This window comes from Ranitomeya imitator, chromosome 2 (genome assembly GCF_032444005.1).
Source record: "Ranitomeya imitator isolate aRanImi1 chromosome 2, aRanImi1.pri, whole genome shotgun sequence".
NCBI classification, from domain to species: Eukaryota; Metazoa; Chordata; class Amphibia; order Anura; family Dendrobatidae; genus Ranitomeya; species Ranitomeya imitator.
In genome coordinates, this window is record NC_091283.1 from 237,653,243 (window position 1) to 237,676,542 (window position 23,300).

General features: G+C 50.8%; 1 pseudogene; it reads left to right on the forward strand.

The window, feature by feature from the left end:
- Nucleotides 1-23,300, forward strand: part of LOC138666338 (zinc finger protein 585A-like) — a 150,653-nt pseudogene that overhangs the window by 54,904 nt on the left and 72,449 nt on the right.

A 23,300-nucleotide genomic window follows, 5' to 3' on the forward strand; every position in this document is an offset into this window, starting at 1 on the left:
TTGCACTCTCCTGAACCTACAGTCAAGCTCCCAGACACCTTCTCTGGGGAGAGGGAGAGATTTTTTACTTTTAAGGAGAGTTGCAAGCTTTTTTTTTCTCTTAGACCAAGATCTTGTGGAAATGAGAGTCAGCGAGTGGGGATAATTATTTCATTACTGCGGGAGGGACCTCAGTCATGGGCCTTCTCTTTACCTGCTTCTGCCCCTGAACGTGTGTCTGTGGACAAATTCTTTGAGGCTTTGGGACTGATTTATGACGAACCAGACCGGGTCAGGGTAGCAGATGACATGATCATGAGCCTCTCCCAGAATGAACGCACTGCTGAACAGTATTGTACTGAGTTTAGGCGGTGGTCCGCTGAGGTGTCTTGGGGTGACTCTGCTCTGAAGCGCCTGTTTGAGAGAGGACTTTCAGATCATCTCAAGGACGCTCTGGCCCTTCATACGCCACCCAGTTCCCTGGTAGAGGCCATGACTCAGGCCATTCGTATGGACCGGAGGTTACGGGAGAGAAGAATTATCCAGCGTGAGATTCCTGTTTTGCCTGTCAAGTCTGAGGTGATGTCATTCAAGGAGACTATGGAAGTTGGTGCATCAATTTCAAGGAGAAGGAGAGGAAACGGTGACGTGATGTAAAACTATGTTTTTACTGTGGAGATCCAGGACATTGGAAGAAGGACTGCTCCTCTTGTCCATCGAGTAACAAGCTGCCGAGTCTGGGTGATGGTCTAGGAGGTCATCCAGACTCACAGGTACCATTTTTGTCATTTCAAAAAGTTTTGTTAGAGGTGGAACTGTGTTATGGAGGTGTTTTTGCATCCACTTCAGCGTTTGTGGACTGTGGATCTTCCATGAACTTCATTGACTATAGTCTGGTGTCCAAGTTAAAGTTAGGGACAGTTAGGCTAGAGACTCCGATCCATATCGTTGCCATTGATAAGACACCGTTGGCTCAAAATGTCTTTAAATTTGTCTCTGAGGAGTTCCTTCTCAAGGTGGGTTCTTTGCACCAGGAACGAATTTCATGTTATGTTATGAATAATCTTCCTGCTGGACTGGTGCTGGGGTTCCCATGGCTGCAGAGACATAATCCTGTTATAGACTGGGGATCTCGTGATATTGTTAAATGGGGTCCTAATTGTTCCAATGGTTGTCTTTCTACTGTGTTTGTGTCCACCATTAGTCTGGATGGTATTCCGGAGTACCTAAAGGACTTTGGTGATGTGTTCTCCGAAAAAGAGGCTGAGGTCTTACCACCCCATCGTCCTTATGATTGTTCCATCAACCTTATTCCGGGTTCTAAATTGCCCAAAGCCCGTTTGTACAATCTTTCTGGCCCGGAACGTACTGCTATGAAAAACTATATCTCTGATAGTCTATGCAAAGGTCACATCCGTCCCTCTGTCTCACCTGTGGCCGCGGGGTTTTTTTTTGTCAAGAAAAAAGATGGTGGTTTACGCCCATGCCTCGATTTCCGGGAACTAAATAAAATTACGGTGAGAAATACCTACCCTCTCCCACTCATTCCTGATCTCTATAACCAATTGTCTGGGGCTAAGTGGTTTTCCAAACTCGATCTTAGGGGAGCATATAATCTTATCCGCATTCAGGAAGGGGATGAGTGGAAAACGGCATTTCTCACCTCCGAGGGCCTGTTTGAAAATTTGGTCATGCCCTTTGGTCTCACAAACGCGCCCGCGGTGTTTCAGAACTTCATGAATGATGTGTTTTCTGACTTTATCGGGCGCTTTATGGTTGTATACCTGGATGATATCCTTGTTTTCTCGCCTGACAAAGAATCTCACATTGGTCATTTACGTGCTGTTCTTCACCGGTTACGGGGAAATTCTTTGTTTGCTAAACCAGAGAAATGTTTGTTTTGTGTCCAGGAGCTTTCTTTTCTGGGGATCATCCTTTCTGCGAATGGGTTTCGGATGGATCCCGGAAAGGTACAGGCCATTGTTGATTGGGTGCAACCCAGAGACCTCAAGGGGTTGCAACGTTTTCTGGGTTTTGCCAATTATTACCGAAAATTCATCAAAGGGTTTTCTCAGGTAGTCAAGCCACTCACCGATCTTACTTGCAAAGGGGCTGATCTCAAGTTTGGTCATCCTGGGCAGTTGAAGCATTTATTACATTAAAAAAATGTTTTATGTCTGCTCCTGTGTTGGTTCAGCCCGATCCATCTAAACCATTCATTGTAGAGGTGGACGCATCAGAGGTGGGAGTGGGAGCGGTGTTGTCTCAGGGACCCGTTACTTTGACCAACTTGAGACCATGTGCCTTTTTCTCCCGTAAGTTTTCTTCTGCTGAGAGGAACTATGATGTTGGGAACCGGGAGTTATTGGCCATAAAATTGGCTTTTGAAGAATGGAGGCATTTTTTGGAGGGGGCGGTTCATCGGATCACGGTGATTACTGACCACAAGAATTTGTCTTATATTGAAACCGCCAAACGGTTAACTCCTAGACAGGCTAGGTGGTCGCTGTTTTTCTCTCGTTTTCATTTTTCAATCACTTTTCGGCCTGGTTCCAAGAATGTCAAGGCTGATGCCTTATCTCGCAGTTTTGATCCGATATCACCCCCCGAACCTCCTTCCTCCGTTCTTCAGCATGGGGTGGTTGTTGCGGGGGTATCCTCTGAATTGGAGCAGGAGATTCGAAAGGCTCAGTCTCTTGCTCCTCCCTCTTTGCCTGACAATAAGCTTTTTGTCCCAGTTCAGTACCGATTGAGGATTCTCCAGGAGTTCCACGATTCTGCTCTTAGTGGTCACCCGGGGATCGCTGCCACCCGGAAAGCTATTGCTAGGCTGTTTTGGTGGCCCTCCATGAATTCTGATATTATTGAGTTTGTGTCTGCTTGTGATACCTGTGCCCGTGCTAAGAGCTCCCATAACCGGCCGGCCGGGGAATTGGTGCCATTGCCAATTCCAGATAGACCTTGGACTCATTTGTCCATGGATTTTATCACTGATCTCCCTCCTTCCAATGGCAAAACTGTAATCTGGGTAGTGGTTGACAGATTCAGTAAGCAAGCGCATTTTGTACCTCTGGCAGGATTGCCTAATGCTGAGACACTATCTAGATTATTTGTTGAGCACGTTGTACGGCTGCATGGTGTGCCTTTGAGTGTGGTTTCTGATAGAGGAGTACAATTTGTGTCCAAATTTTGGAGGGCATTTTGTAAAAGATTGGGTATTTGTTTGACCTTCTCCTCTGCTTACCATCCTGAGACCAACGGGCAGACGGAGAGGACCAATCAGTCATTTGAAAAGATTTTGAGGTGTCTTGCTACATCTCAGCAGGATGATTGGTGTAATTCTTTGCCCGTGGCTGAATTTGCATTTAATAATCGGATTAACCAGTCTACGGGCACCTCTCCATTCTTCTGTAACTACGGTTTTCATCCCCATTTTGGTGAATTTTCTAGACTGGATTCAGGATGTCCAGGGGCTGATACAGCAGTGCAACGGTTGGGGGAGGTGTGGAGGGAGGTCCAGAAGAACATTGGGAAGGCTCAGGGCAAACATAAACTTTTTGCTGATAAGCGACGGTCTGTAGGACCTATATTCCTGGTAGGAGATAAAGTGTGGTTGTCTACCAAGAATATTCGTCTAAAGATTCCTTCTGCTAAGCTTGGTCCCAGGTTTATTGGTCCTTACGAGATCATTGAGGTGGTCAATCCAGTTGCCTTTCGTTTACGCCTTCCTCAGTCGCTACGGATCCCCAATGTGTTCCATAAATTCCTTCTTAAGTCCTTTGTACCATCTTCCGCTGGGCCTCCATCCCTTCCGCCTCCTGTCTCTGTGGATGGTCAGATCGAGTTTGAAGTAGAACGGATCGTGGATTCTCGCATGGTCCATAGTTCTCTTCAGTATTTGGTCCATTGGAGGGGTTATGGTCCTGAGGATCGATCTTGGGTCCCCGCGCGATCTGTCCATGCAGATCGATTGGTCCGGGCATTTCATGCACGTTATCCTGGGAAACCTGGGGGTCCAGTGGCCCCCCCCCCCCCCCCTTGAGAGGAGGGTACTGTCATGATCCATTCCGGAGTTTAGTCCTGTCTGCTTTTTCTCTGGGTGGATCATGTCAAAGGTTAACTTTGATCTGCCTCCTTCTGGGCTCGGGTTTGCTATTTAGCTCCCAGGTATCCTGAGGGTGGTGTCAGTTATAGTTCTGCCTTCGGTGTGTTAACCTGACCCTGCTGGTAGCTCTTGATTTGCCCTGCTGTGTACCCTGACTTGTCCTGTGTCTGTTAACTCCCTCTGTCTGCCCTTTTTTCCCAGTGTTTCTCTGTCTGTTTATCTGCTTGATTCTCCGGTCCTGATCCCCTGGCTTGGCTTTTCACGTTGTTGCTGTTTGTCCCTTTTGTACCGTATATTGCCCGTTTAGGTTTATTGATCTCTGGCTATGTTCTGACTATCCATCTGTCTTATCCTATAATACTGTCGTGCTATCTCGTGTTTTTTGACTTGGCTTGCCTGACCACTCTCTCGCCACTTGGTGGCGTCTGTTCTGCTGTCCTGTGTGTGCAGTCTTACTTTCCTCTCAAGCTTCCCCCGGTGGAGGTGGCACTGTACTGCACTGCAGCTGCATGACAGCCACGTAGTATATTGCACAGTCATGTAGTATATTGCCCAGTCACGTAGTATATTGCCCAGTCACGTAGTATATTGCCCAGTCACGTAGTATATTGCCCAGTCACGTAGTATATTGCCCAGTGACGTAGTATACAGCACAGAGCCATGTATTATATGGCATAGCAAAGTAGTATACAGCACAGAGCCACATAGTATATTCACCAGTCACGTAGTATATTGCCTAGTGATGTAGTATATTGCACAGCCACGTAGTATATTGCGTAGCCACGTAGTATATTGCGTAGCCACGTAGTATATTGCCCAGTGACATAGTATACAGCACAGATCCACGTAGTATATTGCCCAGTTACGTAGTATATTGCCTAATGACGTAGTATATTGCGCAGCCACGTAGTATATTGCCCAGCGACGTAGTATATTGCCCAGCGACGTAGTATATTGCCCAGCGACGTAGTATATTGCCCAGCGACGTAGTATATTGCCCAGTCACGTAGTATATTGCCCAGTCACGTAGTATATTGCCCAGTGACGTAGTATACAGCACAGAGCCATGTAGTATTTTGGCCAGTCACGTAGTATATTGCCCAGCCAGGTTGTCACAGGTTAAAAAATAAACATATACTCACCTTTCCAAGGGCCCCTTGTAGTCCACGGCAGCTTCCGGTCCCAGGGTTGGTATGAGCGCAGGACCTGTGATGATGTCGCGGTCACATGACCGTGACGTCATGGCAGGTCTTTCTAGCGCAGGCGCGCAGGGCCTGTGATGACGTCGCGGGCACATGACCGTGACGTCATGGCAGGTCCTTCTCGCGCAGGCGCGCAGGGCCTGTGATGACGTCACGGTCACATGACTGTTACGTCATGGCAGGTCCTTCTCCCATACCATCTTTGCCACCGGAACCTGTAACGGAAGATGGCGGCCGGCGCGAGTGACTACGGAGGGTGAGTATAGCAGGTTTTGTTTTTTTTAAATTATTTTTAACATTACATTTTTTACTATTGATGCAGCTTAGGCAGCTTCAATAGTAAAAAGTTGGGGACACACAAGGTTAATAGCGGCGGTAACGGAGTGCATTACCCGTGGCATAACGCGGTCCGTTACCACCGGCATTAACCCTGTGTTAGCGGTGACTGCGGGGAGTATGCGGGCGACAGGCACTGACTGCGGGGAGTAAGGAGCGGCCATTTTCTTCCGGACTGTGCCCGTCGCTGATTGGCCATGACAGGCAGCTGGCGAGACCAATAAGCGAATGAATAACCGTGACAGAAGGACAGACAGACGGAAGTGACCCTTAGACAATTATATCGTAGATATATACACTATGTTCCAAATTATTATGCAGATGACATTTTTCTCGGATTTTCCTAAATGGTCGGTGCAAAATGACAGTCAGTCTAATAAAAGTCATCACCCGTTAGATTATACCTCGAATTTTATTGAAGAAACCTCCCAATGATAACAGTATAATCTCCAAAATGAATAAAACCTCAGAATGCACTGTTCCAAATTATTCGGCACAGTAGAATTTCTAAACATTTGATATGTTTTAAAGAACTGAAAATGCTCATTTGTGGAATTTGCAGCATTAGGAGGTCACATTCACTGAACAAAAAAGCTATTTAACTCCAAAACATCCTAACAGGCAAAGTTACATGTTAACACAGGAACCCTTCTTTGATATCACCTTCACAATTCTTGCATCCATTGAACTTGGGAGTTTTTGGAGAGTTTCTGCTTGTATTTCTTTGCATGAAATCAGAATCGCCTCCCTTCCCTCCCAGAGCTCCTGTTTTGATGTGAACGGCCTCCCACCCTCATAGATCTTGTGCTGGATGATACTCCAAAGGTTCTCTGTACGGTTGAGGTCAGGTGAAGATGGTGGCCGCACCATGAGTTTATCTCCTTTTATGCCCATAGCAGCCAATGACTCAGAGGTTTCTTTGCAGCATGAGATGGGGCATTGTCAGCATGAAGATGATTTTGCTCCTGGTTTCTGCTTTTAGACCATGGAAGAAAGTTGTCAGTCAGAAACTCTATATACTTTGCAGAGGTCATTTTCACATCTTCAGGAACCTTAAAGGGCCCCACCAGCTGTTTCCCCATGATTTCGGCCCAAAACATGATTTCTCCACCTCCTTGCTGACATCGCAGCCTTGTTGCGACATGGTGGCCATCCACCAACCATCCACTACTCCATCCATCTGGACCATCCAGGGTTGCTCGACACTCATCAGTAAACAAGACTGAAAATTAGTCTTCATGTATGTCTGGGCCCACTGCAACCGTTTCTGCTCATGTACAATGTCTAGGGGTGGCCAAATAGTAGGTTTATGCACCACAGCAAGCCTTTGAAGGATCATACACCTTGAGGTTCGAGGGACTCCAGAGGCACCAGCAGCTTCAAATACTGTAACTGTTTACTGCTTTGTAATGGTATTTTGGCAGCTGCTCTCTTAATCCAATGAATTTGTCTGGCAGAAACCTTCCTCATTATGCCCTTATCTGCATGAATTCTGTCTGTGCTCTGTTTCAGTCACAAATCTCTTCACAGTATGATGATCACAAAGTTTTTGTGAAGTATCTAATTTTTTCATACCTTGTCCAAGGCATTGCACTATTTAATGCTTTTCAGCAGCAGAGAGATCCTTTTTATTTCTCATATTGCTTGAATACTTTGGCCTGCTTAATAATGTGGAACATCATTTTTAAGTAGTTTTCCTTTAATTAGAATCACCTGGAAAACTAATTATCACATGTGTTTAAGATTGATTTCAGTTATCTATTGAGCCCTGAGACACAATACCATCCACAAGTTTATTTGAAAAACAAAACAATTAAATCTTCATGACACTTAAATCCAATTTGCATAATAATTTGGAACACAGTGTATAAGGCAACTTACCATTTTTACTGACAGTTTAAGGAGAAATGTTCAAAAATATAAAGTTCAAGGATATTTTATTCAAAAATAATTGGTTTTATTCTTGGCAGATGACTGTACCAGAAGATCAGAGGAACAGCTGACATCTTCATTGTTTAAATCGGATGATCTTGAGATCCCACAGGATACAATTAAAGTGAATGCCATTACTCCAGATATACCATCATCCCTTCACAGCAAAGATCTGTCATTTGATTCACTACCGACTACTAAAGAAAATCAAAAACCCAAAAGAGGCATTAAAAAACAAACTGCTCCTAAAGCAAAGAAGTCTTTTTCATGTTCAGAATGTGGGAAATGTTTTAATCAGAAGTCGAATCTTGATGAACACCAGAGAACCCACACAGGGGAGAAGCCTTTTTCATGTTCAGAATGTGGAAAATATTTTGTAGAGAAATCTCTCCTTGTTAGTCACCAGAGAAGCCATATAGGGGAGAAGCCTTTTTCATGTTTAGAATGTGGGAAATGTTTTACCCGGAAATCGAATCTTGATAGTCACCAAATAACTCACACAGGGGAGAAGCCTTTTTCTTGTTCAGAATGTGGGAAATGTTTTAACCGGAAATCGAATCTTGATAAAAACCAGAAAACCCACACAGGGGAGAAGCCTTTTTCCTGTTCAGAATGTGGAAAATGTTTTGTGACTAAATCACATCTTGTTAAACATCATAGAATCCACACAGGGGAGAAGCCTCTGGGATAAAGCCAGAATGGGAGGTGACTAGAAATAATTTTATTTTAACCCCTTAAGGTTCAATGACGGTCAGAGTCTGTCATTGGATGCCTCCCCCTGTTTGGTGTGGGGTCCAGCGATGATCCCTTACCTTTTCCGGCACATGACAGCTGATCTGATCAGCTGACATGTGCCCAGAACAGCCGCGGGTGGAATCGCGATTCACACGCGGCTGTTAACATGCTAAATGCTGGTGTCAAACTCTGAGAGGGTCATTTAACATACACACACTGGAAGCGCGTCATTACCTCCTATCAGTGCTTGTGTCACATAAATGTAATTTTAACATTTTACTACCTTATCTGGACATGTGTTGTGTGATTTAGTGAGACACATCATGTTTAATTTGTGAAGGGACACTGAAAATCACAAATCCTATGCGGACAATGCAAGAGCTTCCAAAAATTAGAAGCAAGAGGGACTCTGATACATCCTGTATTAGACATAAAGGAGGGTGTCATACACATTCTTTTATAATTGTTAGGAAGTGGGACTTCTAGAATCATTAAAGGTACCGTTACACTAAACGATTTACCAACTATCACGACCGGCGATACGACCTGGCCGTGATCGTTGGTAAGTCGTTGTGTGGTCGCTGGGGAGCTGTCACACAGACAGCTCTCTCCAGCGACCAACGATCAGGGGAACGACTTCGGCATCGTTGAAACTGTCTTCAACGATGCCGAAGTCCCCCTGCAGCACCCGGGTAACCAGGGTAAACATCGGGTTACTAAGTGCAGGGCCGCGCTTAGTAACCCAATATTTACCATGGTTACCATTGTAAAAGTAAAAAAAATAAAATGGTACATACTCACATTCTGATATCTGTCACGTCCCCCCGGCGTCCACAGGGTTAAAACTGCTTTCGGCAAGAGCGCTGCTAATGCACGCGCTCCGGCCGTCAGCTTCCCTGCACTGACTGTCAGCGCTGGCAGTAACAGCGGTGACGTCACCGCTGTGCTCTGCTTTACAGCCTGCACTGACAGTCAGTGCAGGGAAGCTCTCGGCCGGAGCGCGTGCATTAGCAGCGCTCCTGCCGAAAGCAGTTTTAACCCTGTGGACGTCGGTTGACGTGACAGACATCAGAATGTGAGTACTGTTTTTTTTTTTACTTTTACAATGGTAACCAGGGTAAATATCGGGTTACTAAGTGCGGCCCTACGCTTAGTAACCCGATATTTACCCTGGTTACAAGTGAACACATCGCTGGATCGGCGTCACACACGCCGATCCAGCGATGACAGCGGGTGATCAGCGACCAAATAAAGGTCCTGATCATTCCCCAGCGACCAACGATCTCTCACCAGGGGCCTGATCGTTGGTCGCTGTCACACATAATGAGATCGTTAGCGGGATCGGTGCTACATCACAAAAAGCGTGACGTTGCAACGATATCCTTAACGATATCGTTATGTGTGAAGGTACCTTAAGGCTATGCACTAAGTGCAAGGTCTAGCAAAAATTTAAATGTTTGCGATGACACAGAATTTTATCTTAATTAACCAGAGGTCCATTTTCAGTAAGCTAGGAGGAATAGACTGTTATCTATATGACGACATTGATTTTTGATCATTTTAAATGGCTAATGTTTGCCTTTTACATCAGCTCCTACAACTTAAGGTACCGTCACACATAGCGATATCGTTAACGATATCGTTGCTTTTTGTGACGTAGCAACGATATCGTTAAGGAAATCGTTATGTGTGACAGCGACCAACGATCAGGCCCCTGCTGGGAGATCGTTGGTCGCTGAGGAAAGTCCAGAACTTTATTTCGTCGCTGGACTTCCCGCTGACATCGCTGGATCGGCGTGTGTGACACCGATCCAGCGATGTCTTCACTGGTAACCAGGGTAAACATCGGGTTACTAAGCGCAGGGCCGCGCTTACTAAACCGATGTTTACCCTGGTTACCAGCGTAAACGTTAAAAAAACAAACACTACATACTTACCTTCAGCTGTCTGTCCCCGGCGCTGTGCTTCTCTGCACTCCTCCTGCATCCTGTGTCAGCGCCAGCCAGCCGGAAAGCACAGCGGTGACGTCACAGAGGACAGACAGCTGAAGGTAAGTATGTAGTGTTTGTTTTTTTAACGTTTACGCTGGTAACCATAGTAAACATCGGGTTACTAAGTGCGGCCCTGCGCTTAGTAGCCCGATGTTTACCCTGGTTACCGGGGACCTCGGGATCGTTGGTCGCTGGAGAGCTGTCTGTGTGACAGCTCTCCAGTGACCAAACAGCGACGCTGCAGCGATCAACATCGTTGTCGGTATCGCTGCAGCGTCGCTTAAGGTACCTTCACACATAACGATATTGTTAACGATATCGTTGCTATTTGTGACGTAGCAACGATATCGTTAATGAAATCGTTCTGTGTGACAGCGACCAACGATCAGGCCCCTGCTGGGAGATCGTTGGTCGCTGAATAAAGTCCAGAACTTTATTTCGTCGCTGGACTCCCTGGAGACATCGCTGGATCGGCGTGTGTGACACCGATCCAGCGATGTCTTCACTGGTAACCAGGGTAAACATCGGGTAACTAAGCGCAGGGCCGCGCTTAGTAACCCGATGTTTACCCTGGATACCATGCTAAAAGTAAAAAAAAACAAACACTACATACTTACCTAACGCTGTCTGTCCTCCAGCGCTGCGCTCTGCACTCCTCCTGTACTGGCTGTGAGCCGGAAAGCAGAGCGGTGACGTCACCGCTCTGCTTTCCGGCTCCCAGACAGTACAGGAGGAGAGCAGAGAAGCAGAGCACAGCGCTGGAGGACAGACAGCGGTAGGTAAGTATGTAGTGTTTGTTTTTTTTTACTTTTAGCATGGTAACCAGGGTAAACATCGGGTTACTAAGCGCGGCCCTGCGCTTAGTTACCCGATGTTTACCCTGGTTACCGGCATCGTTGGTCGCTGGAGAGCGGTCTGTGTGACAGCTCTCCAGCGACCAAACAGCGACGCTGCAGCGATCCGGATCGTTGTCGGTATCGCTGCAGCGTCGCTAAATGTGAAGGGGCCTTTAGTGTGATGGTACCTTTATTGTCTGCTTTCTTTGCAAGACACTGGTCATTGAACAATGGATGTTTTCTTTATTTGAATGACCATTGTGTGGGTCTTGTGGTTGTTGACTTACAAAACAAAGGAATAAGAACTATGCAAATTGATTAAATAGTCAAACAATTCGAGTTAACCTCATCACGTTTTCCTGTTGACCTCTGGATGCTGGCTTGAAGGACAACAATTGTGAGCTATACAAGTGGGATATGCCTATAATAATATACATCCAGACAGCCAAGAGATCCAAAGAACCAGAGACTCTTTACATAACCACAGCTAGGAACACTTTACAGGATAGCTGCCAGATCATGGCTCTATCACGAGTGACACAGATCTGACATTCTACAGGATGTCAGCCAGGCCCCAGCTGAAAGAATATAGATCTGCCTCATTGACCATCACTCAACCCATGAATACATTTGGGGTAGTCAGGATTTGGACCCACTGGTCACTGAAGGCCCATGGATACATTTGTATAAGCCAGGAATGGGACTCACCAGTCACCTGGCTCCATGGAGATGTTCGGAGAAGCCAGGTTGTGACCTTCAAGGCACCTGGCCTTGTACCTCAATGGACTGTCAGCTTCCTAAGCTTGTCATTACCTCCTCTCTGTCTGAGGAAGAGGTGGAGGTAGTTGGCCCTGGAAGCTCTGAAGTCACAGCTGCTCTTATCCCAGTGAGTCTGTGGGTGAGACCATAATTTGCACCATCTGTTTTGTGGTTCAGAATAGAATTGCCACACTGTTTTATCCTCATCCTGTCTTGTCTGAGTAGTATTATGCACATGGTAAAAGGAGAGTGGGCATTCAGTGGAATGAGCTCTGGTCCATGTGGTTTCGGTTAGCCGACTAGAGCACCTGCTGACCCCTATGTCTCCAGAGAGGGACTGCAATACACTATAGAAGACACTTAGAGGATGACGTCGGGATAATTTTGTTTTGACAATTTTATAAAGTTTGTGATGAGGCCCTCTCCCATGACTACCTCCTTGGGCCATGTGATATTTTGATTTTGCCTTCTTGTGAATATCTGTCTACAGATGACCACAAACAGCCTAAATTTGTCCAAGAATTCATGGAAATCAGCTGTCATGACTGTGGAAGAGATTTATGTGACCAGAAGGAATACTCATTTCCATTAGATGATACTGACATTCAGGGGTGGATTAAGGATAGCCAGGGCCCCGGGCTGTTCACACACTGTGGGCCCCCCCGGTCATGTGACGGGGGTCATGTGACGGGGGTCATGTGACGGGGGTCATGTGACGGGGGTCATGATATACCCGAACCAGATTATTCCAGAAAAATGGCCGGGCCCTACTCTACTGTAACCTATTCAATATTTGTTAAAATCTGCAATACAATTTAGGTATATCTTGACCAATAATATCACATACAAGGAACAAATACCACCGTATCATGACCAGACCACAAATTACAACCACAGTGATCGAATAATATCACATACAAGGAACAAATACCACCGCACCATGACCAGACCACATATTACCACCACAGTGATCGAATAATATCACATACAAGGAACAAATACCACCGCACCGTGTCAAGACCACATATTACCACTTGGTGACCAAATAGCACATACAAGGGACAAATACCACAACACCATTTCCAGACCACATATTACCACCACATAGTGACTGAATACTACAATACTGATCAGTAAAAAAAAAACAACAAAAAAAAAAAACACAATACTATCACCATTAGTGCCAGTATTCACAGGAGATCTGTACTTAGTATGCAGTGTCTGTGTAGAGGTAATACAGTGATCACTGGTGACATTGTACACAGGACCTCTGTATATAGTATACAGTGTATAGTGTCAGTGTATAGGTAACACTGACTCACCAGTGACGTCTCTAGGTGAAGTCCTTCATCTTTCATACAGCACAGACCGCCATCATTTCTCCCAGCCAGGACTCGTTTCTGCAGGAAATAACACAGTTATCTCGAGCTCCGCGAAAAAGGCGATATAGTGTCACTCTGCACAGTAACAGGACCTCCCCCCCCATTTAAAACCGTATCCTCAAAAAATAAAATAAATACATCACTGCAGTAATAATATCCCTTAATTAGCCCCTATGGTAATACTATTCCCCACCCCATGTATCTCATTCCTCGCTCCAGCCATATGTTCTCCCATCCTGCACTCATGAGTATCCATCCTGCCCCATCTGTCTCCATCGTATACATCCTGCCCCATGATCCAATCCTGCCCCATGTCTTTCATTCTACCCCGTGTCTCCAATCATACCCCGTGTCTACATTCTGCCCATGCCTCCAGTCCTGCCCCCAGTGTGTCCAGCAATCTGCCCCAGTGTGTCCAGCATATTACCCCCACTGTCTCCAGCAATCTGCCCCACTGTCTCCAGCAATCTGCCCCACTGTCTCCAGCATTGCCCCCACTGTCCCCAGCATTGCCCCACTGTCTCCAGCATTGCCCCACTGTCTCCAGCATTGCCCCACTGTCCCCAGCATTGCCCCACTGTCCCCAGCATTCTGCCCCACTGTCTCCAGCAATCTGCCCCACTGTCTCCAGCAATCTGCCCCACTGTCTCCAGCAATCTGCCCCACTGTCTCCAGCATTGCCCCCACTGCCCCCAGCATTGCCCCACTGTCTCCAGCATTGCCCCACTGTCTCCAGCATTGCCCCACTGTCCCCAGCATTGCCCCACTGTCCCCAGCAATCTGCCCCACTGTCTCCAGCAATCTGCCCCACTGTCTCCAGCAATCTGCCCCACTGTCTCCAGCAATCTGCCCCACTGTCTCCAGCAATCTGCCCCACTGTCTCAAGCATTGCCCCCAGTGTGTCCTCCAGCAATCTGCCCCAGTGTCTCCAGCATTGCCCCAGTGTGTCCTCCAGCATTGCCCCCAGTGTGTCCTCCAACCTGCCCCAGTGTGTCCAGCATTGCCCCCCAGCAATCTGCCCCAGTGTCTCCAGCATTGCCCCAGTGTGTCCTCCAGTATTGCCCCCAGTGTGTCCTCCAACCTGCCCCAGTGTGTCCAGCATTGCCCCCCAGCATTGCCCCCCAGCAATCTGCCCAGGGTCTCCAGCATTGCCCCAGTGTATCCTCCAGCATTGCCCCCAGTGTGTCCTCCAACCTGCCCCAGTGTGTCCAGCATTGCCCCCAGTGTGTCCTCCAGCATTGCCCCCAGTGTGTCCTCCAACCTGCCCCAGTGTCTCCAGCATTGCCCCCCAGTGTGTCCTCCCTCCAGCATTGCCCCGTAGTGTGTCCACGGTCCACCGTTTAACTGATCAAAAAAAAAAAACAGTCTCCTCCTCACCTGTCCGCGCTCCAGGCGGCGAGCTCCCTGCAGCAGCGCACACTCGCCGGCGACTGACAATGACGTCAGACGCCGGCGACGTGTGTGCTGCGGCCGACTTCAGCTGCCAGCCTCCAATTGGCTGGCGGCTGTTGTTGTTAACTATTGATGTGCGGACGCGCGCCCGCACATCAATAGGAAACCGCCGCAGCGCCGGAAAGGGCCCGGTGAGCAGATGAGAAGGGGCCCAATGCGGGCGCCCTCTCTCTGCCCACCGGGTCCGGGGGCACATAAACGCCGCCCGGCGGGCATTCACAGTCTCACAGATGATTATCAGAGGGTTAATATGTGCGGTAGCCCAGGGCCCCCCCAGACCACTGGGCCCTGGGCTACCGCCCATATTGACCCTCTGATAATCCGCCCCTGCTGACATTAGACAACGAGAAATAGAAGAAGATGGGAAAAAGCAAGAACTTAACTCGAATGAAATAGATAATTTTTAAAACAGTGGGACTCCTAGACTGCTAAAGCCTATGAACTATGTACAAGGGCTGCAAAAAATTAGAGGGAGGGACTGCAATATACCCTGGAAAAGATGTAGAGTACTGCCTTAGAATCATTTTTTTTGACAGTTTTAAAAAGAGTGGGACTCCAAGACACTCTCCCGCAGCAAGCACAGTTTATCCTGGCCTACAGCCATTTCCCCTTCCCTTACCTCACACCTTGCGCATTTTAAATTTGTTAAATAAATATCTGCAAACTTTACAGTATTATTTGGTAAAATGAAATAAGTAGCCTTGAAAAGTACTTTTGTTTTAAGCTTGCTGCTGCAGTAGACCTATGAAAGGAGTGGAAGCCAATAAACCATACCTATATGCCTCTAATACTATACTATCCCTCCAAGAGCAACTCTCCTTATAATCAGTGCAGGTAACAGCAGTATTAACATGGAAAAGAATAGAGGTAACCCTGAAAAGGACTTTTGGTTTTACCTTGCAGCAGCAAGGACCGTAAGGCAATAAACCCTGCCTATATGCCTCTGATGCTAAACTTTCCCTTATCCAGCAGCTAGCCCTACAATAATATCGCCTACTCATAAAGACAGTGCACTAAGTGCAAGGGCTGCCAAAAATTAGAAAGAGGGATTGCAACATTCCCTGGAAGAAATGCAGAGGAGGGTCTGAGAAAACATTTTGCCCCATCAGGGTCGTACTGGCACACCGAAGGATTCTCCAGTGGGCCCAGGCACTGGCCCCTGTCTAAGGCCTTCACTGCTCTAGGTGCCCCCAGCCAGTGGCTATGCTTCCCCTGAGTCAAGGGGGTCCGCCCTGTGCCAGTGGAGGAGCAGCAGGTGACAGGAAGCCACGCCTGTCCCTGCTGCTAAAGAATAATTATTATTCACGCTTCTCCACGCCCCATGGGCATGGAGAGGAGTGAATACCATTTCACTTTAATAGCGGGCAGCATTAGCCGCAGGCTGCAGCTAACACTGCCCGCATGTAAAGCCCCACCACCACCGTATCACTCTCTCACTGTCACACACAAAGCACCGCACCACATACAGTACACACATGCACGCAGACAAACACAGCACCACTCACCTCCCGCAGCACATCCCTGCATCCTGCTTCCTGCCCAATGCTTCCTGTCTGAGCAGCGCAGCTGGATGATGTCATCATTCAGCGCATGACTGTTTCAGACAGAAAGCTGCCAGCGAGGAAGAGGCTGCCTGGATGTGCTGCAAGAGGTGAGTGGTGCTGTCTGTCTGTCTGAGTGCATGTGTGTATGTGGTGCGATGCAGTGCTTTGTGTATGAGTGTGAGAGAGTGGTGCAGTGCTTTGTGTGTGTGTGTTTGAGTGAGGCAGAGTGGTGCGGTGCTGTGTGTGTTTGTATTGGAGATGTGTGTAGATTGGCAATGATGGGGTGGTGGACAAGGAACATGGGGGAGGTTGGGAAGGAGGCAATGATGGGGTGGAGGGGAAGAAGGCAATGATGATTGTGGTGGAAAGGACAATGATGGTGGTAGGGAAGGAAATGATGGTGGTGTTGAAATGGGCAATGATGGGGGTGTTGAAATGGGCAATGATGGAGGTGGAAGAAAGGGCAATGATAGGGATGGTGGGGGAGAAGGCAATGATGGGGTGGAGGGGGAGAACTGATGGAGGTGGAGAGGGGCTGCATTATATTTTATGACGGGGCTACAGTATATTCTGTGGGGGACTGCATTATTCTCTCAGGGGACTACATTATATTCTGGGGACTACATCATACTATATAAGGGGGCTACAGTATACTCTATGAGGGTGCTACATTATATTCTGTGGGCTACATCATACTATATGAGGGGGCAGGATTATGCCCTATGAGGGGGTACAGTATACTCTTCGGGGGGGACTGCATTGTATTCTATGGTGGGAAATGCATTATACCTTATGAGAGGGTTGCATTATATTTTGTGCGGTGCTGCATTATATTTATGAGGGGGCTATATTATTTTATGAGAGAGGCTACATTATATTCTATGAGGGGGGCTAGATTATGTTCTATAAGGGGGCTACCCCAACCCCTGCTACATAATTAAGACTTGTACTACCTTATATTATACCCTGACATTAGCGTGTTTTACCACACAATTGGTGGTCTTATATTTATTTCTATGTAGCTACATAGTGGGCCCCAAGGATGATTTTATAAAGATTTTATAAATATTTTATAATATTATAAAGATTTACAACTGGAATATTTCATTCAGTGATATCTAGGATGTGGGATTTTAGTGCTCCCCTTGTTTTTTTGAGCAGTGTGTATATATATATATATATATATATATATATACATATATATATATATATATATATATATACTAGCTATTGAACCCGTTCTACGCCCGGGTGGCGAGCATTTATATTGGTATATGGTCTCCATCATGTGCTGCTGCCATCCTGCGCCCGTTCTGTCATGTGCTGCTGCCATCCTGCACCCGTTCTGTCATGAGCTGCTGCCATCCTGCGCCCGTTCTGTCATACGCTGCTGCCATCCTGCGCCCGTTCTGTCATGTGCTGCTCCCATCCTGCTGCCATCCTGCGCCCGTTATGTCATGCGCTGCTGCCATCCTGCGCCCGTTCTGTCATGTGCTGCTGCCATCCTGCGCCCGTTCTGTCATGTGCTGCTGCCATCCTGCGCCCGTTCTGTCATGTGCTGCTGCCATCCTGCGCCCGTTCTGTCATGTGTTGCTGCCATCCTGCGCCCGTTCTGTCATGCGCTGCTGCCATCCTGCGCCCATTCTGTCATGTGCTGCTCCCATCCTGCGCCCGTTCTGTCATGTGCTGCTCCCATCCTGCTGCCATCCTGCGCCCGTTCTGTCATGCGCTGCTGCCATCCTGTGCCTGTTCTGTCATGTGCTGCTGCCATCCTGCGCCTGTTCTGTCATGTGCTGCTGCCATCCTGCGCCCGTTCTGTCATGTGCTGCTGCCATCCTGCGCCCGTTCTGTCATGCGCTGCTGCCATCCTGCGCCCGTTCTGTCATGCGCTGCTGCCATCCTGCGCCCGTTCTGTCATGTGCTGCTCCCATCCTGCGCCCGTTCTGTCATGTGCTGCTCCCATCCTGCGCCCCCGTTCTGTCATGCGCTGCTGCCATCCTGCGCCCGTTCTGTCATGTGCTGCTCCCATCCTGCTGCCATCCTGCGCCCGTTATGCCATGCGCTGCTGCCATCCTGCGCCCGTTCTGTCATGTGCTGCTGCCATCCTGCGCCCGTTCTGTCATGTGCTGCTGCCATCCTGCGCCCGTTCTGTCATGTGCTGCTGCCATCCTGCGCCCGTTCTGTCATGCGCTGCTGCCATCCTGCACCCGTTCTGTCATGTGCTGCTCCCATCCTGCTGCCATCCTGCGCCCGTTCTGTCATGTGCTGCTCCCATCCTGCTGCCATCCTGCGCCCGTTATGTCATGCGCTGCTGCCATCCTGCGCCCGTTCTGTCATGTGCTGCTGCCATCCTGCGCCCGTTCTGTCATGTGCTGCTGCCATCCTGCGCCCGTTCTGTCATGTGCTGCTGCCATCCTGCGCCCGTTCTGTCATGTGCTGCTGCCATCCTGCGCCCGTTCTGTCATGCGCTGCTGCCATCCTGCGCCCATTCTGTCATGTGCTGCTCCCATCCTGTGCCCGTTCTGTCATGTGCTGCTCCCATCCTGCTGCCATCCTGCGCCCGTTCTGTCATGCGCTGCTGCCATCCTGTGCCTGTTCTGTCATGTGCTGCTGCCATCCTGCGCCCGTTCTGTCATGTGCTGCTGCCATCCTGCGCCCGTTCTGTCATGTGCTGCTGCCATCCTGCGCCCGTTCTGTCATGCGCTGCTCCCATCCTGCGCCCGTTCTGTCATGTGCTGCTCCCATCCTGCGCCCCCGTTCTGTCATGCGCTGCTGCCATCCTGCGCCCGTTCTGTCATGTGCTGCTCCCATCCTGCTGCCATCCTGCGCCCGTTATGTCATGCGCTGCTGCCATCCTGCGCCCGTTCTGTCATGTGCTGCTGCCATCCTGCGCCCGTTCTGTCATGTGCTGCTGCCATCCTGCGCCCGTTCTGTCATGTGCTGCTCCCATCCTGCGCCCGTTCTGTCATGTGCTGCTCCCATCCTGCTGCCATCCTGCGCCCGTTCTGTCATGCGCTGCTGCCATCCTGTGCCTGTTCTGTCATGTGCTGCTGCCATCCTGCGCCCGTTCTGTCATGTGCTGCTGCCATCCTGCGCCCGTTCTGTCATGTGCTGCTGCCATCCTGCTCCCGTTCTGTCATGCGCTGCTGCCATCCTGCGCCCGTTCTGTCATGCGCTGCTGCCATCCTGCGCCCGTTCTGTCATGTGCTGCTCCCATCCTGCGCCCGTTCTGTCATGTGCTGCTCCCATCCTGCGCCCCCGTTCTGTCATGCGCTGCTGCCATCCTGCGCCCGTTCTGTCATGTGCTGCTCCCATCCTGCTGCCATCCTGCGCCCGTTATGTCATGCGCTGCTGCCATCCTGCGCCCGTTCTGTCATGTGCTGCTGCCATCCTGCGCCCGTTCTGTCATGTGCTGCTGCCATCCTGCGCCCGTTCTGTCATGTGCTGCTGCCATCCTGCGCCCGTTCTGTCATGTGCTGCTGCCATCCTGCGCCCGTTCTGTCATGCGCTGCTGCCATCCTGCGCCCGTTCTGTCATGTGCTGCTCCCATCCTGCTGCCATCCTGCGCCCGTTCTGTCATGTGCTGCTCCCATCCTGCTGCCATCCTGCGCCCGTTATGTCATGCGCTGCTGCCATCCTGCGCCCGTTCTGTCATGTGCTGCTGCCATCCTGCGCCCGTTCTGTCATGTGCTGCTGCCATCCTGCGCCCGTTCTGTTATGTGCTGCTGCCATCCTGCGCCCGTTCTGTCATGTGCTGCTGCCATCCTGCGCCCGTTCTGTCATGTGCTGCTGCCATCCTGCGCCCGTTCTGTCATGTGTTGCTGCCATCCTGCGCCCGTTCTGTCATGCGCTGCTGCCATCCTGCGCCCATTCTGTCATGTGCTGCTCCCATCCTGCACCCGTTCTGTCATGTGCTGCTCCCATCCTGCTGCCATCCTGCGCCCGTTCTGTCATGCGCTGCTGCCATCCTGTGCCTGTTCTGTCATGTGCTGCTGCCATCCTGCGCCCGTTCTGTCATGTGCTGCTGCCATCCTGCGCCCGTTCTGTCATGTGCTGCTGCCATCCTGCGCCCGTTCTGTCATGCGCTGCTGCCATCCTGCGCCCGTTCTGTCATGCGCTGCTGCCATCCTGCGCCCGTTCTGTCATGTGCTGCTCCCATCCTGCTGCCATCCTGCGCCCGTTATGTCATGCGCTGCTGCCATCCTGCGCCCGTTCTGTCATGCGCTGCTGCCATCCTGCGCCCGTTCTGTCATGCGCTGCTGCCATCCTGCGCCCGTTCTGTCATGCGCTGCTGCCATCCTGCGCCCGTTCTGTCATGCGCTGCTGCCATCCTGCGCCCGTTCTGTCATGCGCTGCTGCCATCCTGCGCCCGTTCTGTCATGTGCTGCTCCCATCCTGCTGCCATCCTGCGCCCGTTCTGTCATGTGCTGCTCCCATCCTGCTGCCATCCTGCGCCCGTTATGTCATGCGCTGCTGCCATCCTGCGCCCGTTCTGTCATGTGCTGCTGCCATCCTGCGCCCGTTCTGTCATGTGCTGCTGCCATCCTGCGCCCGTTCTGTCATGCGCTGCTGCCATCCTGCGCCCATTCTGTCATGTGCTGCTCCCATCCTGCGCCCGTTCTGTCATGTGCTGCTCCCATCCTGCTGCCATCCTGCGCCCGTTCTGTCATGCGCTGCTGCCATCCTGTGCCTGTTCTGTCATGTGCTGCTGCCATCCTGCGCCCGTTCTGTCATGTGCTGCTGCCATCCTGTGCCCGTTCTGTCATGTGCTGCTGCCATCCTGCGCCCGTTCTGTCATGCGCTGCTGCCATCCTGCGCCCGTTCTGTCATGTGCTGCTGCCATCCTGCTGCCATCCTGCGCCCGTTCTGTCATGTGCTGCTCCCATCCTGCTGCCATCCTGCGCCCGTTCTGTCATGCGCTGCTGCCATCCTGCGCCCGTTCTGTCATGTGCTGCTCCCATCCTGCTGCCATCCTGCGCCCGTTCTGTCATGTGCTGCTCCCATCCTGCTGCCATCCTGCGCCCGTTATGTCATGCGCTGCTGCCATCCTGCGCCCGTTCTGTCATGTGCTGCTGCCATCCTGCGCCCGTTCTGTCATGTGCTGCTGCCATCCTGCGCCCGTTCTGTCATGTGCTGCTGCCATCCTGCGCCCGTTCTGTCATGTGCTGCTGCCATCCTGCGCCCGTTCTGTCATGCGCTGCTGCCATCCTGCGCCCATTCTGTCATGTGCTGCTCCCATCCTGCGCCCGTTCTGTCATGTGCTGCTCCCATCCTGCTGCCATCCTGCGCCCGTTCTGTCATGCACTGCTGCCATCCTGTGCCTGTTCTGTCATGTGCTGCTGCCATCCTGCGCCCGTTCTGTCATGTGCTGCTGCCATCCTGCGCCCGTTCTGTCATGTGCTGCTCCCATCCTGCGCCCGTTCTGTCATGTGCTGCTCCCATCCTGCGCCCGTTCTGTCATGTGCTGCTGCCATCCTGCGCCCATTCTGTCATGTGCTGCTCCCATCCTGCGCCCGTTCTGTCATGTGCTGCTCCCATCCTGCTGCCATCCTGCGCCCGTTCTGTCATGCGCTGCTGCCATCCTGTGCCTGTTCTGTCATGTGCTGCTGCCATCCTGCGCCCGTTCTGTCATGTGCTGCTGCCATCCTGCGCCCGTTCTGTCATGTGCTGCTGCCATCCTGCGCCCGTTCTGTCATGTGCTGCTGCCATCCTGCGCCCGTTCTGTCATGCGCTGCTGCCATCCTGCGCCCGTTCTGTCATGCGCTGCTGCCATCCTGCGCCCGTTCTGTCATGTGCTGCTCCCATCCTGCGCCCGTTCTGTCATGTGCTGCTCCCATCCTGCGCCCCCGTTCTGTCATGCGCTGCTGCCATCCTGCGCCCGTTCTGTCATGTGCTGCTCCCATCCTGCTGCCATCCTGCGCCCGTTCTGTCATGTGCTGCTGCCATCCTGCGCCCGTTCTGTCATGTGCTGCTGCCATCCTGCGCCCGTTCTGTCATGCGCTGCTGCCATCCTGCGCCCGTTCTGTCATGTGCTGCTCCCATCCTGCTGCCATCCTGCGCCCGTTCTGTCATGTGCTGCTCCCATCCTGCTGCCATCCTGCGCCCGTTATGTCATGCGCTGCTGCCATCCTGCGCCCGTTCTGTCATGTGCTGCTGCCATCCTGCGCCCGTTCTGTCATGTGCTGCTGCCATCCTGCGCCCGTTCTGTCATGTGCTGCTGCCATCCTGCGCCCGTTCTGTCATGTGCTGCTGCCATCCTGCGCCCGTTCTGTCATGCGCTGCTGCCATCCTGCGCCCATTCTGTCATGTGCTGCTCCCATCCTGCGCCCGTTCTGTCATGTGCTGCTCCCATCCTGCTGCCATCCTGCGCCCGTTCTGTCATGCACTGCTGCCATCCTGTGCCTGTTCTGTCATGTGCTGCTGCCATCCTGCGCCCGTTCTGTCATGTGCTGCTGCCATCCTGCGCCCGTTCTGTCATGTGCTGCTGCCATCCTGCGCCCGTTCTGTCATGCGCTGCTGCCATCCTGCGCCCGTTCTGTCATGCGCTGCTGCCATCCTGCGCCCGTTCTGTCATGCGCTGCTGCCATCCTGCGCCCGTTCTGTCATGTGCTGCTCCTATCCTGCGCCCGTTCTGTCATGTGCTGCTCCCATCCTGCGCCCCCGTTCTGTCATGTGCTGCTCCCATCCTGCTGCCATCCTGCGCCCGTTATGTCATGCGCTGCTGCCATCCTGTGCCCGTTCTGTCATGTGCTGCTGCCATCCTGCGCCCGTTCTGTCATGTGCTGCTGCCATCCTGCGCCCGTTCTGTCATGCGCTGCTGCCATCCTGCTCCCGTTCTGTCATGTGCTGCTCCCATCCTGCTGCCATCCTGCGCCCGTTCTGTAATGTGCTGCTCCCATCCTGCTGCCATCCTGCGCCCGTTCTGTCATGTGCTGCTGCCATCCTGCGCCCGTTCTGTCATGTGCTGCTGCCATCCTGCGCCCGTTCTGTCATGTGCTGCTGCCATCCTGCGCCCGTTCTGTCATGTGCTGCTCCCATCCTGCTGCC